Genomic DNA, 16735 nt, shown 5'->3' on the forward strand with positions numbered 1-16735 from the left:
CTTAAAATTTAAATTCTTCTTAATCTTGGTAAACAATAAAATATATAAAAATCATTAGTATATAGTAGGTTTACAGCAAATGTGTCTTTAAAATTTTGTGTCTGACAGACTTGAAAAATGAATCATATTTTAAATGTATTAGGAAAAATCCCCATATAAAAGAATCAGTAACGTGAATACTTTCAGTAAGAAATTCTGTTGTTAATCACAGAAAAATCCTCTCTAAATTATATTTTGAGTGTCTGGATTTGTGTAATCCTTGTATTTTGAGGTAAAATACATCATAGCAGAGGCTATTGTGCTTATATGTGTAATAATAGAAGCTATGATTTATTATTTATCAAGTTAGAATAACACCATGTCTCAGTCATTCTGCTGAAAAGTATCCTGAAGGAAATAAACTGTGATGTCAGTCATGAGCTGAGCATGCTATCTGTGATGGAATTAATTTCTTTTTTTTTAAAAGATTTTATTTATTTATTTGACAGACAGAGATCACAAGTAGGCAGAGAGGCAGGCAGAAAGAGAGGAAGGGAAGCAGGCTCCCTGCTGAGCAGAGAGCCCGACATGGGACTCGATCCCAGAACCCTGGGATCATGACCTGAGCCTAAGGCAGAGGCTTTAACCCGCTGAGCCACCCAGGCGCCCTAATGGAATTAATTTCAGCATGCATTTTTCCTTAACCGCTGAGCACCATTCAGTACTATTGGCCACTCCCTTTTTTGAATGTGCTCTTCTTTTATATTCACACATCTTTCAAATATTTTTCTCTCTTACCTCATTGGCTGCTTTTTTGCAGACTCCTTTTCTTTTTTTCCTCCACTTCTAGATACCTAAGTACGGGGGTGTTATGTTTTTCACACAGAATCTAGACTTCAAGGATCCAAATCCTGGTTACAAAGCTTAAACTTGCTATAGACAAGAATTTTGTGCCTATGTTTCTAAATATATGGAAAGGAGATAAGAGTAATATCAATCAACTTCATGGGGTTATTGTGAGTGTTAATTATATTTTCAAAACATTTAAAGAATTTAGAGTAGTGCCTGGTATGCAGTATGCACCCAGTATACTTTGTTTTTATTCTGCAATATATTCTCTCCCTACTTAATTGAATTATTTTCTACCGAGATGCTGATAAATCCTAAATTTAGATCTCTAGTCTGGATATCTCTTCTGATGTTCAAACTTATTTATCTGCCTACTCAGTATCTTCCCTTGCTTGTCTTTCAAACACTTCAAACCATGTTCAGAACTGAAAATTAAATGATTAATTTCCCTTTTTCTAGATCTCTTTCTCACCCCCAATTATTTTGGGGTGAAGTGAATTGTAGTATTTTAATACTACAATTTCAGCAAATGGCGTCTTAATCCATCCTCCTTCCTGGCCAGTTCAAACAAAAACTGGATAGTCATACTTCTAAAAATTTTTAACTTTTTTTTTTTTTTTTTTTTAAAGTAGGCTCCAGGGGCGCCTGGGTGGCTCAGTGGGTTAAGCCGCTGCCTTTGGCTCAGGTCATGATCTCGGGGTCCTGGGATCAAGTCCCCCATCAGGCTCTCTGCTCAGCAGGGAGCCTGCTTCCCCCGCCCCCCTCTGTCTGCCTCTCTGTCTACTTGTGGTTTCTCTCTGTCAAATAAATAAATAAAATCTTAAAAAAAAAAAAAATAAAGTAGGCTCCATACCCAATGTAGGACTTGAACTCACAATCCTGAGTTTGAGAGTCACATGCTCTACCAACTGAACCAGCCAAGTGTTGCCCAAATTTTTAGTTTTTAATAGAAAACATACATCTACAAAAATAGAGAATATCCAGCTTTAACATTTAGCATGGTCAATTTTGTTTCATTGATATTCCTACTCAGTCTACCACACCCCAAACTAGATTATTTTGGAATGTATCCCAAATGCCATGCAATTTTACACACAAATATTTTTATATCTATCTCTAAGAAGATAAGGACTGTCTTTAAAAACTTTATCATAATATCACATATTGTCTTATGATTTTTTAATGTTGATTTAAATCAAAATCCAAATAAAGCCCACATATAGCAATTACTGATGTGTCTCTTAAATTTCTTTTAGTCCTTCTTATTCTTCCCCATCACTCTGCCTTCCCCTGGCACTAAAAATATATTTGAGGAAGAAACAGTCATCTCTTTGTCATTTCTCTTTGTTCTCTGTATTTCTTGTTATGCTCATCATGATGAGTGCACTCTTAATTCCCTTCACCTGTTTTACCCATCCTACACCTACCTCCCCTCTGGTAACTATCTATTTATTCTCTTTAGTTAAGAGTTTGTATTTTGGTTTGTCTCTCTTTTTTTGTTTCTTTTGTTCATTTGTTTCATTTCTTAAATTCCACAAATGTGTAAAATCATATAGTATTTGTCTTTCTCTGATTAATATTTTGTTTAGTGTTGTACTCTCTATCTCCATCCATGTTGCTTGCAAATGGCAAGATTTCATTCTTTTTTATGACTGAATAATATTCCATAATGTATATATCTCACATTTTCTTTATATATTAATGTATGGATGGACACTTGGGCTGCTTCCATAGTTTGGCTATTGTAATTAATGCTGTAATAGACATAAGGGTACATGTGTCCCTCTGAATTAATTTTTTTTTTAATTCTTTGGGTAAATATCCAGTAGAGTCAATACTGGATTATAGGGCAGTTTCATTTTTAACTTCTTGAGGAACCTCCATACTATCCAGGTTTGTTTTTCTATAGGAATACTCCATGGAGGAGTGCCTGCGTGTCTCAGTCATTAGGCGCCTGCCTTTGGCTCAGGTCATGATCACGGGGTCCTGGGATCGAGCCCCATATCGGGCTCCCTGCTCAGCAGAAAGCCTGCTTCTCCCTCTCCCCACTCCCCCTGCTTATGTTCCCTCTTGCTGTCTCTCTCTGTCAAATAAATAAATAAAAACCTTAAAAAAATACTTCATTGGAAGTACTGGGCACTTCCATCATGAGGCATGTAAAGTATGTCTTTCTTTTTTGCCATCTTGATAACTTTTGATGGTCATTGTATAGAATAGATCCATTATGCTGGCAGTGGTTATAAAGTATTAATGTTCTATCATTTCTTCTTCATTTATTGGCTGAAAAACTTCTTCTTTTCTTTTTTTTTTTTTTTTAGACTTTATGTATTTATTTTAGAGAGAGAGAATGACCCTAAGTGGGGGAAGAGACAGAGATAGAGGGAGAAAGAGAATCTCAATCAGACCCCACCCTGAGCAGGGAGACCAAGGAGGGGCTTGGGGGATCATGACCTGAGCCAAAATCAGGAGTCAGCGGCTCAACTAACTGAGCCACCCAGGCACCACTTGGCTGAAATACTTCTATAAAAAGAAACTTCCTCTCACAACTTTTGGTTACAGCAGTACATTTTAAATGGGAAAGACAAAATACTCCATTCTTTCACTTACCACCTTTTAGCATAATGGGTTATTCTGTGTCATACTACGTGGGTGGCCAATGAACTTTTAAAAATATTTTTATGTGTTTTAATCCATTGCAGCAATTATTTTTTATTGATGCCCAAATTATGTCATCTCTGACTAGTAGGAGCTTCCTATTTGGCTCCTGATTCCTTTTGATGAACTTCAATAGTCTGGTAACCTTGCTGTTTTCTGTCATGATTCTTTTTTTTAAAGATTTTATTTATTTATTTGACAGACAGAGATCACAAGCAGGCAGAGAGGCAGGCAGAGAGAGAGGGAGGGAAGCAGGCTCCCCACCGAGCAGAGAGCCGGACTTGGGGCTGGATCCCAGGACCCTGGGATCACGACCCGAGCCAAAGGCAGAGGCTTTAACCCACTGAGCCACCCAGGCGCCCCTTCTGACATGATTCTTTTTTTTTTTTTTTAAAGGTTTTATTTGTTTATTTGACAGAGATCACAAGTAGGCAGAGAGGCAGGCAGAGAGAGAGAGAGAGAGAGAGAGGAGGAAGCAGGCTTCTTGCTGAGCAGAGAGCCCGATGCAGGACTTGATCCCAGGACCCTGGGATCATGACCTGAGCTGAAGGCAGAGGCTTTAACCCACTGAGCCACCCAGGCACCCCTCTGTCATGATTCTAAGATGACCTTAGACATCTCTTGTTTCAGGATTGCAATCATCTATTTCTGCAGGAATCCAGGATTGGAAAGTGGTATTAAGAGATCACAATCTAGGGGCCCCTGAAGCTCAGTTGGTTAAGTGTCAGCCATCTGCTCAGGTCATGATCCCAGGGTCTTGGGACTGAGTCTCCACTGGAGTCTGCTTCTCCCTCTACCCCTCCATCCCCTACTCGTGTTCTCAGTCTCAAAAAATAAATTCATAAAATCTTTTAAAAAAAGAGAGAGATCACAATCTGTATTTTAGGCATGCTCAGTCCTGCTGCATTGGTCCTTTTTTCTAGTCTTATTCAGAGCACAGAGCTAGGAAATACCTAAATATTTTTAGAGAGAAAATACATGTTCACAATATTTTAAATTTAAGATTACAACATTTTTGCTTAACCTATTTGATTTTATATTTACGATGTTTTCTACTACTGTAAAAAATATTGGTTCTTAATGGCATAAGCATCATCACTTATTTTCTTTATTGTAGGTTGTATGTAATAGTTTCAGAATAACATAACCAATTTTATCACTAGCAATATGATTACTGAAACTTTTTAAAGATTTTTTTTATATTTCATGTATTTATGTTGGTCCTCAGCACATATCTAACTATCCAAATAAAATTATTATATTTTCATTTGAAAAAACTCTTCTCTATGTGATTATGCCATCAACTGATTGCATAAACTAATTTGTTTCATTTTTCCTCAGATGTTTAGAGATTTCTTTTTTTAATGAGATCTTAATTTTTAATTATGTAAAACATTTGTATGGCTTCAAAAAACATCTACCAAACAAGGTATATCCAATGAAGTCAATTATCTATTTCCATCTTTCTTATAGTTTCTTCTCTCCCTAGTATGTCATCATTTAAAAACTTTTCTGTCTTAGACTTAAAAAAGCAAAAACATACATGCCTTTATATCCTCCCTGCTTTTAAAAGCATATTATACATACTTTTCTTCAACTTGTTTTTTTTTTTTCACTTATCTGTGTACTCTGGAAGTCACTTTTATAGGAGTATGTAAAAATAGCCCTTTTTCTTTTATAGTTGTATGGTACTTCATTGAATAGATATATCATGGTTTATTCGAACAGAATGCTTTTGATGGATGTTTGGATTATTTCCAGTTGTGTAGAAATGTTTAACAATTAGCTCTCCTTAGGGGAAAAGGTTTTGATTTGGAGTGTTTGCAAGTTTTTGTGTGGTGTAAATATTGCCACCATGACTGATTTCAAGCTACTAGTATTGTGTCACTGAATTTGAAGTTGGGAAGTGATATATAGTAGCACACCATTATGTAGAATTTCCACCATTCAGATATAATACATGTAAAACTCTCAAGAGACAGATAATAATATAGTAAAATACCCAAAAGTGCTGAATTTGGGGGCACCTGGGTGGTTCAGTGGGTTAAGCCTATGCCTCTAGCTCAGGTAATGATCTCAGGGCCCTATGATCAAGCTCCGTGTCAGGCTCTCTGCTCAGCAGGGAACCTGCTTACCCCCTCTCTCTGCCTGACTTTCTGCCTACTTGTGATCTCTCTCTGTCGAATAAATAAATAAAATCTTTTTTTTTTAAGTGCTGAATTTTGAGTACTTATTACCTCTGTTCTTAAATATAATTTATTTAATTGCAAGTTTTATATAATTTAATTTTTAATAATCATTATGTTTAATAACCAGCTTACAAAATCCCTGAAAATTTAACAACTAATTCTTGTAAACAACACAAGCCAGCTCAAGTATACTCACTGGGTTGTTATTACAAATGTTGCTGTGATGAATAGCTTCCCACATATATCAATTCTGTATATTTGCCAGTGTATCCTTGATATCAATTTTTACAGAGTCAAAGGATAAATGCTTATGTTGCTAACTTCTTTTCCAAAGAGTCTATGCCATTTGGCATTCCCACCAGCATCAAATGAGATTCCCCAAGTCCTGCCAACAGAGTGTGTTACCAAAATTTTGGATTTTTCCCTGAACAAGTGATCTCGCTATAGATCTTGTTTGCATTTATCTTATGGATAAGATTGACCATCTTTTTTTTTTTTTTTTTTAATATCTGTTAGTCATTACCGAAAGTTCCTTCCTGCCTCATTCCCCACATATAGCCCATTATCAAATGTTTTTTTCTTTCTCAGTCTCATTGTACATCCTAGTAAAAGATGGAATCTTCTCATCTGGATTAATGTTTGGACTTCCTGTCTTGTCTTCCCATTCCATTTCTGTCTTTTTTGATTCATTCTTTACAGATCAGCCAGGATAATCCTCCTAGTAAAAACAGAATCATATCACTCACTTATAATATTTCAGTGGCTTCCTGTTATAATTTAGATTCCAAATTTCTTAGATTGACCTATAGGCCATTCGAGAGAATTTTTTCACAAAAGTACACTTACGTGAGGGGCACCTTGGTGGCTCAGTTAAGAGACTGACTCTTGGTTTGGGTTCAGGATCCAATCTCATGGCCGTGGGTTCAAGCCTCCCATTGGGCTCGCTGGAATCTGCTTCAGATTCTCTCTCCTTCTCCCTCCCACTCGTGTGTGCTGTCTAAATAAATAAATAAATAACTTTTTTTTTTTTTTTTTTTTTTTAAAAAGCACACTTATGTGGAAAGGAGGCTGGAAAACATGATGTGGAAAATGGAAAGAGAATTTATCTTACATAAGAATTTCATTTATAGTAGCACAAATTAAGTGTGGAATTAATTAGAGAGAGATTAGGTGAGTCTAGGTGGCTCAGTTGCTCCGTGACTGACTCTTGATTTCAGTTCAGGTCTGATCTTGGGTGGTAGGGTCGGGCCCCACATGGGAATCTGTGCTAAGCGAGGAGTCTGCTAGAGATTCTCTTCCTCTCCCTTTGCCCTTCCTGACCACGCTGTCTCTAAATAAATACGTAAAAGAAAAAAAAAAAATTCGAGCATGATTAAATAAGGCTGGAGGTTATTCAAGAAAATTTTTAAAATTTATTATTTTTTAAAGATTTTATTTACTTATTTGACAGAGAGAGACCCACAGCAAGAGAGGGAGCACAAGCAGGGGGAGTGGGAGAGGGAGAAGCAGGCTTCCTGTTGAGCAGGGAGTCCGATGCGGGCCTTCATCCCAGGACCCAGGGATCATGACCTGAGCCAAAGCAGATGCTTAATGACTGAGCCACCCAGGTGCACCTTAACTTATTTTTTAAATTTTAAATTATTTTTTAATTTTTAAAAATGTTTTTTTTTTTTTTTTTTTATTTGAGAAAGAAAGAGCAAATGGAGGGGTGGGAAAGGAATGGAGGGAGAGGGACAGACAGATTCTTGGTTGAGTGTGGAGCCCAACAAGGGGCCTGATCTCATGACCTTGAGATCATGACCTGAGCCAAAATCAAGAGTTGGATGGTTAACTGACTGAGCCACCCAGGAACCACAATTTATTTTTTTATTAGGTGGTTCCATGCCCAGCATGGAGCCCAACACAGGGCTTGAACTCACAGTCCTGAGATCAAGACCTGCCCAGAGGTCAAGAGTTAGACACCTAACCAAATGAGCCACCCAGGTGCTCCTATTTAAGAAGACTTTAAAAGCAGGTGATGAATGTGACCTCATGAAAAGAATAATGTGTGCAAAGGCCAGTAGGCAAGAAATAGCAAGGCTTTCCTAACAATAAGAAGCAAGTGGGAGAGGTAGTAAGTAGAGAAGGAGCAGCTACAGCTAGAGGTTGAGAAAAACTTAAGCTCCAGTTTTTGAGGCTTTCAGAGTATTAAAATAGAAATAAATTCCAAAATGTATAGTATGCAAAATTTATGGTATGTTTCAAAGACATCTGTTTGATACTTTAAACACAAAATATAATGTAATATAATTGCATTATCCACAAAAATGATTACAGAATTTATGCAAAAATATTAATTCATGAAATGCCACAAGTGGTATAGTATGATAATAGGGTATGCATTTTGCAGTCCTGTAATGCATGTCTCTTTTTAACTCACTAGAGTGTCCCTAGCAAGGACTGTGCCAATGGTGGTGTTTTAGTCCAAAGTCTAGCAGATTGGAGACCAAGGAGAGGCAAGAGTGCAGATAAAGTTGAAAGGTGGTCCACTGGAAAATTTTCCCTTGCTTGGAGAGGTTGGTGTTTTGGGTGTATTCATGCCTTCAACTGATTTGGCGGGGCCCACCCACATTGTGGAGAGCAAACTCTTACACAGAGTTCACCAATTTAAATGTTAGTTTCATCCAAAAATGTCCTCCTAGTTGATGTATAAAATTAACCATCACAACACGAATAAAGATATACTGAATTCCTAACCCCCACTACTTCAGAATGTGACCTTATTTGCAACTAGGATCTCTACAGAGTTAAATCAAGTTAACATGAGGTCCTTAGGGTGGGCCTTAATCCAATATGACAGATGTCCTTATCAAAAGGAGAAATTTGGACACAGACATGCACAGAGAGAAGATACAGAGAGAATCCTGCTTACAAACCAAAGAATGCCTGTACTTCCAGAAGTTAGTAGAGGCATGAGACTGATTCTCCCTCACAGCCTTTTAAAGGAACCAACTCTGCTGACACCTCTGATTTCAGACTTCTAGCATCCCAAACTGTGGAACAATAAATTTCTGTTGTTACGCCACCTAGTTTGTGGTACTTTGTTATGGCAGCCCCAGTCTACATTCAGAGTATATATATGACCTCAGTTGGACATAAAATCCTAAATTTGAGACCCTTCACCATAAAGTTGAACTTTTTAGTTAAATTTTTTGAACTAAAATTTCTAGGTCAATTCACTAAAAAGTCAGTTTTCCAAAATCTGTCAAGAACGGTTTAATGAAAACCATTTTACCATAGTAAGCGGCAAGACCAAGACTTTGGAAATAACCTCAATAGTTAATCAAATTGGCCTGCATTCATTCCTTCAACCTCAAACATCAATAGACTACTACTAGTAGCTGCACATAAAATTCACATCTTACAAAATAAGTGTGGTCATTTATGGGAATGGCTGGTCCATGATAGCCCTAATCTACATTAGTGTGCAGATCTTCAAGCACTGAAGTGATTGTCAGATTCAAGGTACTTTCCAAATAGTTTAAACAGAATTTGGGGAAGGAAGATTCTACTTTATTTAGCAAATTAAATATTCTCCTCGAAATGAAAAAAAACAGTTCTGCTAACAGTGTGGTCCTATCATTGGATCTAGGTTCCACAGATGTTTTAAGCTGTAGAATTCTGTGTCTTGTGGTTCTTAACTGAGAAGCACTGTGGTATAGCGGATATGGTTGTCAGAAAGTCTGACACTGCTGGTCCTCATTAAATATTGTGGAAAGAATAAAATTCACAAGTCTTGGAGTCAGACTATATTTCAACTCCCGATCTACTCTAGCTGATAGGCCTCGAGTCAGCCATCGAACCTCTGATTCTCAAGTGTCTCTTTCTGTAAAATGACAGAAAGAAACCTGCAAACTTCTTTCTTCTGTTATCTTTCATAAGAAATGCCTTTCTTTGGTAACTAAATAACAATTGATGTGATTTTTTAAAAAAATTAATAATTCCTGTTTTATTTCACAGAAATAGTGGAAAGATCAATGTGACAGCAAATATGAAAGTGCTTGATGAAATACAAAGTAATATATGGATGTAATGGGTTACTATCCTTCTAAAAGCATCAATATACTTAAAACAAATATCAGATTCCATATTGTGAATGTGTGTGTATGCTCCCTTTAAGGTTTTAGATAAGAAAATGATTCTAGGGTGCCTGGGTGGCTCAGTGGGTTGAGGCTTCTGCCTTCGGCTCAGGTCGTGATGCCAGGGTCCTGGGATGGAGCCCCATAGCGGTCTCTCTGCTCAGCAGGGATCCTGCTTCCCTTCCTCTCTCTCTGCCTGCCTCTCTGCCTACTTGGTGATCTTTCTCTGTCTGTCAAATAAATAAATTTTTTAAAAAAGGAAAACAATTCTAGTACTTGTCTGTAATTTGTGTGTGGATCTATACTAATGTATATTTTTAAGCTGAGGAGTGTAATTTACTTAAGTTTAAAGTATAACTTCAATTAAATAAAGTTCCTCTCTAGCATATTATTGCAGGTCCATAAACTGATCGGAAATCCAAAAATATTTTTAGAAAACAAAAGCTTTTTTGTAACTGATTTATGGTAAAATTTGACTTGAACTATTTACAGTCTATTTATTGCATTTAATGTGAATATTCATATATTTCATTACAGAAGAAATACTTTGTTCTTTCTCCCACAAAGAGCTTAATAAGGCCAGACCAATAAAGATAGGAAAATTAAAGAATAGTAAAAAATGAAGTATTTAAGCGGTATATATTCCAGAGCTAAAATATTTGGTACCAATGGTAAGTCTTATGTGTTATTAGACAATTAATAAAATAACCATAGACTCTAGTTTTACTACCTTCTAGAAAGGTAAAAACAGTTTTATTGAATGATTTGTGGTATGTTTAAATTCAACACAGAAAGAATGTGAGGGCCAGTCCATAAACTTCACACTCATATCTCTACTTTGTTATGGCAGCCCCAGTCTACATTCAGAGTATATATATGACCTCAGTTGGACATAAAATCCTAAATTTGAGACCCTTCACCATAAAGTTGAACTTGAACTAAATATTTCTAGGTCAATTCACTAAAAAGTCAGTTTTCCAAAATCTGTCACACTCCAAAATGAGTTTGAAGTTTATGGACTGGCTCTCAAAATTCAACACAGAAAGAATGTGAGGGCCAGTCCATAAACTTCACACCATATCTCTACTTTCTAACAGAAAAAGTAGTTTCTGAAATGAATTCTAATTTTTCCTGAGCAAAGAAAAATATTGATGATTCTTCAGAACTTTTCTTTCATCAAAGTTAAACCATCATATAATTAAAAACTCTGCATTCTGGGTGCTTATGAAAGTTTATAATTGTTCTACATATTGGCTTTAAGAGATGTAGGATTATTGTCAGTCTTAAAAAACAGAGAATTTGAAAGAATTTCCAGATGTTGGCTTCAACTTAGACTAGACTCATGCAGAGTTCTTGACCTCAGTATTTGCTTAGCTATCTTTCAAGACTCTGGTTTATTCCATCCCATTTTTACAAGGTGCAGCTTTCCAAACTTTGCTTCTGGTGTTTCAGGGCAAGGTCAGAGTGCCCTGCCTTAATTTTAGAAGTACAGATCTTTGGACCCTTAGCAGAATGCTGTCAGTCTCCACAAAGATTTGCTATTTTCCCTTGGAAATGAAGTCATATTTAAACCTCAGACTAAAGATGTAAACTCTCAGGCTCTTATTTAAAAATCTAAAGGGCACCTGGGTGGCACAGTCTGTTAAGTGGCCAACTCTTAGTTTCAGCTCAGATGGCAATCTCAGGATCATGAGATGGAGCCCTGCCTCCAGCTCAGCACTCAGTACGGAGTCTGCTTGAGGTTCTCTCTCACTCTCCGTCCGCCCTGCCTGCTCGTACTCTCTCTCTTAAAAAAAAAAAATCTAAAATACCTTGACTCTTCTATCCATCTGTCCTCCTTCACAAGGTCTTTCTGGAACATTCAACTTATAAAAGAAAGGAATATTTTTCTTCAATAAATACTGTATTGCTATTAGAAGACCCAATAAAAAGCATTTCCACTCAGTGAAGAGCCATTGTAGGATACTGATTAGGAGCAGAAGGTTTAGATTATGAAGGACTGGAGTCAAATCCCGGTTCTGCCACACCTACCTATCTGTAACTTTGGGCAAGTGAATCAACATCCTAGCCTCAGTTCTCCCATCTGTAAAATGGAAGCAATAATAATATCTATAGTAATAGATTATTGTCAGTAATAAACGTAAAACATTTAGTAAATTTCTGGACATTATATGTAAAAACTCAAGAAATGTTAATTCCTCACCATTATCACTAGTGCATAAACCTATAGTATGTCAATAACGTTAGTTTGCAAAATACCCGATTGTTTGATCCTCTTTCTCTTCTGTTCACTTTAGTGGCTGCCGCATGCCTTGTGTTCTCTCCCCTTCCCAGTCACATATCTGCAGAAGCACATCTTTCAAAGTACATGAAAGTTGAGGGAAAGCTTCCTGCTTCATTTATTCAAATGTTACTGGCCAATGTGACTGTGACCTAGAGTGTTGGTCACGAATGTGCAGCCCTCAGCCCTCAGGTTTAAAGGCCCAATAATACAATTCTGCTGAGTCATTTTACTTGAAAAATTCCTTTTTCTACCTTCAAAGTAGAAAGACCTGACAGGGCCTGCCTGACTGCTACTCTTTTTTTTTTTTTTTTTTTTTAAGATTTTATTTATTTATTTGACAGAGAGAGATCACAGTAGACAGAGAGGCAGGCAGAGAGAGAGAGAGGGAAGCAGGCTCCCTGCTGAGCAGAGAGCCTGATGCGGGACTCGATCCCAGGACCCTGGGATCACGACCTGAGCCGAAGGTAGCGGCTTAACCCACTGAGCCACCCAGGCGCCCCACCACTCTTTTAAAACCCTATTCCCATATTTCATCAATGGGGAATGATAGAAACAAGGCTTGTGGGCATTGCAAATTTTGTTATACTGATCACATTGGCTTTTCAAGATATGAGTGTGAAGTTTATGGACTGGCCCTCACATTCTTTCCATTTTCTAGAACATAGCACTGCTGAAGCAAAAACTTATTTCTCTGTTTCTCTTGTTGACTACTGACTATGTGTCAGCTACATAAAATATTTTTTATTAAGGTACAATTTAAGTACAGCAATATTCTCTCTGCACGTTTTGACAAAAGCACACAATTACTCCACAATTCAATTATGGAACAGTTCTATGACTCCAGATACTTCCGCGTGTTTCTTAAGATCACCTCCTTTTATGATTCCCAACTCCTGGGAGACACTGATCTGCTTTCTGTTCTTATAGTTCAGTCACTTCTCACATATACTGTGAATATTACCTAAAATTTGCAATAACTATTCTTGTGGCAGAGACAGAATTGACTCAGTATTTTTCTTTTTGTTTACTTCAAATGTTTATTGAATTATTGTTCAATATTTTATTTCAATATATTTATTTATTTATTTGCTGTAAGTGATAATTCCATATTTTTTGGCTTTCTCATCAACACAGAACCTTATAACAAAGAGTCTAGGGGAGAAAAAAAAAGAAAAACAGCTGTTATCAAGTCAGGTGATCAGTTTCATGGTTTCCCTCTATTCAAGTTTCTTTATTGAAGGGAGGAGATTTTCTGATATCGGATTCCTCCTTCTCAACATGTAAACTTTTATTATTCCGTTTCCGTAACATCAAACCATTAACTGTTTACATATCTCTGACCATTGAACTTCAACCATGAATGGGAAAGAGGAAGCAGTCAAACATGAATTCTATGATAATATTTTCAAGCTCATGCCAGACTCCCCTCAAGGACATCTTCTTGATGTCTGGAAGAATTGACTACTGATTCATTCATGCCAATGAGTTCAGGACTCTATTTATCTTGATTTGTCCAAGTTGGTTTTTTGAAAGCTAAAGTCCTGACCTTTTATCTCTCATTGTGAACAGCCACAATAAGATGGGAACAAAGAGAGCATGGAATTTACCAAAGTTAGAAGAGTCTTTGATTGCTTTGCTGTGATTAGAGCTCAGCCAAACTTTAAAAATACAGGTTTCTGTGTGGGAACAAGGGCGACTGGCTGGCTCAGTCAGTAGAGCATGCAACTATTAATCTCAGGATCATGAGTTCAAGCCCCACATTGGATGTAGAACATACTTAAAAAAAAAGAAAAAGATTCTGTATCAGAACAGTGGTAGTGTGTTCCTCTGACTTTAGCAATCGCATTAAACCAGCATCACAGAATAAGAGGCTTCTTAAAATCTATATAGCTATTTTATTTTTAAATAGTATTTATTATTTGTGATTATAAAAGTCATTCCTATTATTATAGAAAATTTATTTGGAGATTTGATTATCCATAATATAACTGTAACTTGCCCTAAAAATAAGTAAAGCTATTATACAAGATGTTAAGATATGGCACAATTTCCTTTTTATTAAAACTCATTCATTCTTAAAGAGACACTTTCTCATAACCAATTTACACTTATATTAGATAGTGCTGAAGAGGCAGGTACCTAAAACACAGAGAGCAAGGAATCACCTCTAACCAGGGGAAATGTGGTCCAAGACCAAGGGACCAAATATCCATTGCATTTTTATCTCTCTGTTCTCCTGCTGCTTGGTCCTGGATGCAGAGATAATCATGAAAAGTGCATGGGAGATTATGGAAACTAAAACCCTAGTTTTCTGGACAGAGGACCAGAAGAAGGACTTCAGGAGCTGGAAATATCATGGCAACTGTGAGAAGGAGGGAGCTCAAGAGAGTGAGCCCTTAAAGTGTATGAGTATATCCATAAAGTGGTATATGAAATCCTGGTTTCACATATGGACTGTGATGCATTGGTCTGACCTGACACAGTATCAAAGGCTTTGAGAACTGAACAATGGAGTAGACCATTGCTCAGGTTTTCAACTGGCCGTTGCATGGGTGCACACGTGGGACAGTTTAAAATAACGCTGGAAAAGCTTTGAATACTGAACTGACATTGGAACCACAATACACAGAATGCAGATTAAAACTTGCAACTTGGATAAGTTGACTGCCTACTACAGTAAAATTATCAACATTCTTCTGAGGATTTAATGTACACCCAAGTCTCACAGATAATATTCAAAATGTCCAGATTAAAATCTGAAATTACTCAGCACACAAAGAATCAAGATTTTAACTTATAAGGGAGAAGGCAATTAAAAAATGCCAACATGGCATATATGTTGGAATTATCAAAGACTTTCAAGTAGGTATGATAACAATACTCCAAGAATTGAAGTTAATGTAAATCTTAAGAGTCTCAGTAAAGAAATGGAAGATCCCAAATGAAGAACTAAATGAAAATTTTAGAACTAAAAAAATACAATGACTGAAAATTTGAAAAAGTCACTGGATGGATTCAATAGCAAAATGAGGATGACAAATTGTTCCTTTAAAATATCCATTCTGGGGGCGCCTGGGTGGCTCAGTGGGTTAAGCCGCTGCCTTCGGCTCAGGTCATGATCTCAGCGTCCTGGGATCGAGTCCCGCATCGGGCTCTCTGCTCAGCAGGGAGCCTGCTTCCTCCTCTCTCTCTCTTCCTACTTGTGATCTCTCTCTGTCAAATAAATAAATAAAATCTTTAAAAAATATATCCATTCTGAACAACAATTTAAAAATAGGTTGAAAGATAAACAGATCTTTAGGAATTTATAGGGTAATACCAAAAGATCTAACTTCAATGTTATCAGAATCCCAGAAAGAGAACTGAATGTGGTACAGAAAAATGTTTGAAGAATTAATGGCTGGGTATTATCTTTGATAGCACATATATTAAATTTGGAACAATACAGAGAAGATTAGCATGGTTCCTGTACAGGAAAGACACGCAAAATCATGAAACATTCCATATTTTTAGAAATGGAAAAGCAATCTATGCTCATGGATTAGAAGAACAAATATTGTTAAAATGTCTATACTACCCAAAACAATCTACACATTTAATTCAATCCATATCAAAATACCAACAGCATTTTTCATAGAGCTTGAACAAACAATCCTAAAATTTGCATGGAACCACAAAAGATCCCAAATACCCAAAGCAAACTATTGGGACTAAATCAAAGTAAAAAGCGTCTGCATAGTGAAGGAAATAATGAACAAAACTAAAAGGCAAACTATAGAATGGTAGAAGATATTTACAAGTAACATATCTGATTACGGTTTAGCATTCAAAATATGTAAAGAACTTATACAACGCAACACTCAAAAAACAAATAATCCAATTAAAAAATGGACAGAGACATGAACAGACTGTTCTCCAGAGAAGACATCCAGATGGCCAACAGACACATAGAAAGAGTTAATCATAACATATCATTAGGGAAATGCAAATCAAAACCACAATGGGACATCACCTCACATCTGTCAGAATGACTGAAACAACAGGTGTTGGTGAGGATGTGGAGAAAAAGGAATCCTCATGTCCTGTTGGTGGGAATGCAAACTGGTGTAACCACGGTGGAAAGCGGTATGGAGGTTCCTCAAAAAGTTAAAAATAGAACTACCTTATGATTCAGCAATGGCATTACTAATTATTTACCCAAAGAATACAAAAACACTAGTTCAAAGGAGTACATATACCCCTATATTAATAGTAGGATTATTAGCAATAGCCACAAATATGGAAGTAGCCCCAGTGCCCATTGATTGATGAATGGATAAAGAACACACACACACACATACACACCCCATTGATTGATGAATGGATAAAGAGCACACACACACACACACACACACTGGAGTATTATTTGGCCATAAAAAAAGAATGAAACCTTGCCATTTACAGTGACATGGGTGGAGCTAGAGAGTATAATGCTAAGGGGAATAAGTCAGTCAGAGAAAGACAAATACCATGATTTCACTCATATATGGAATTTAAGAAACAAAAAAAATGAGCAAAGGGGAAAAAAAGAGACACACACAAAAACCAAGAAACAGGCTTTTTTTTAAAAAAAAAAGATTTTATTTATTTATTTGACAGAGAGATATCACAAGTAGGCAGAG

The 16735-nt window shown here is 36.7% G+C and overlaps 1 non-coding gene across 1 annotated transcript; it reads left to right on the forward strand.

The window, feature by feature from the left end:
- Positions 1-15478: 15478 nt before the first annotated feature.
- On the forward strand, positions 15479-15585 carry LOC131826148 (U6 spliceosomal RNA). Its single transcript, XR_009351445.1, has one exon. It is a non-coding gene; the product is annotated as a U6 spliceosomal RNA (small nuclear RNA).
- The last annotated feature ends 1150 nt before the right edge of the window (positions 15586-16735 follow it).

Source organism: Mustela lutreola, chromosome 2 (assembly GCF_030435805.1).
Source record: "Mustela lutreola isolate mMusLut2 chromosome 2, mMusLut2.pri, whole genome shotgun sequence".
Lineage (NCBI taxonomy): Eukaryota > Metazoa > Chordata > Mammalia > Carnivora > Mustelidae > Mustela > Mustela lutreola.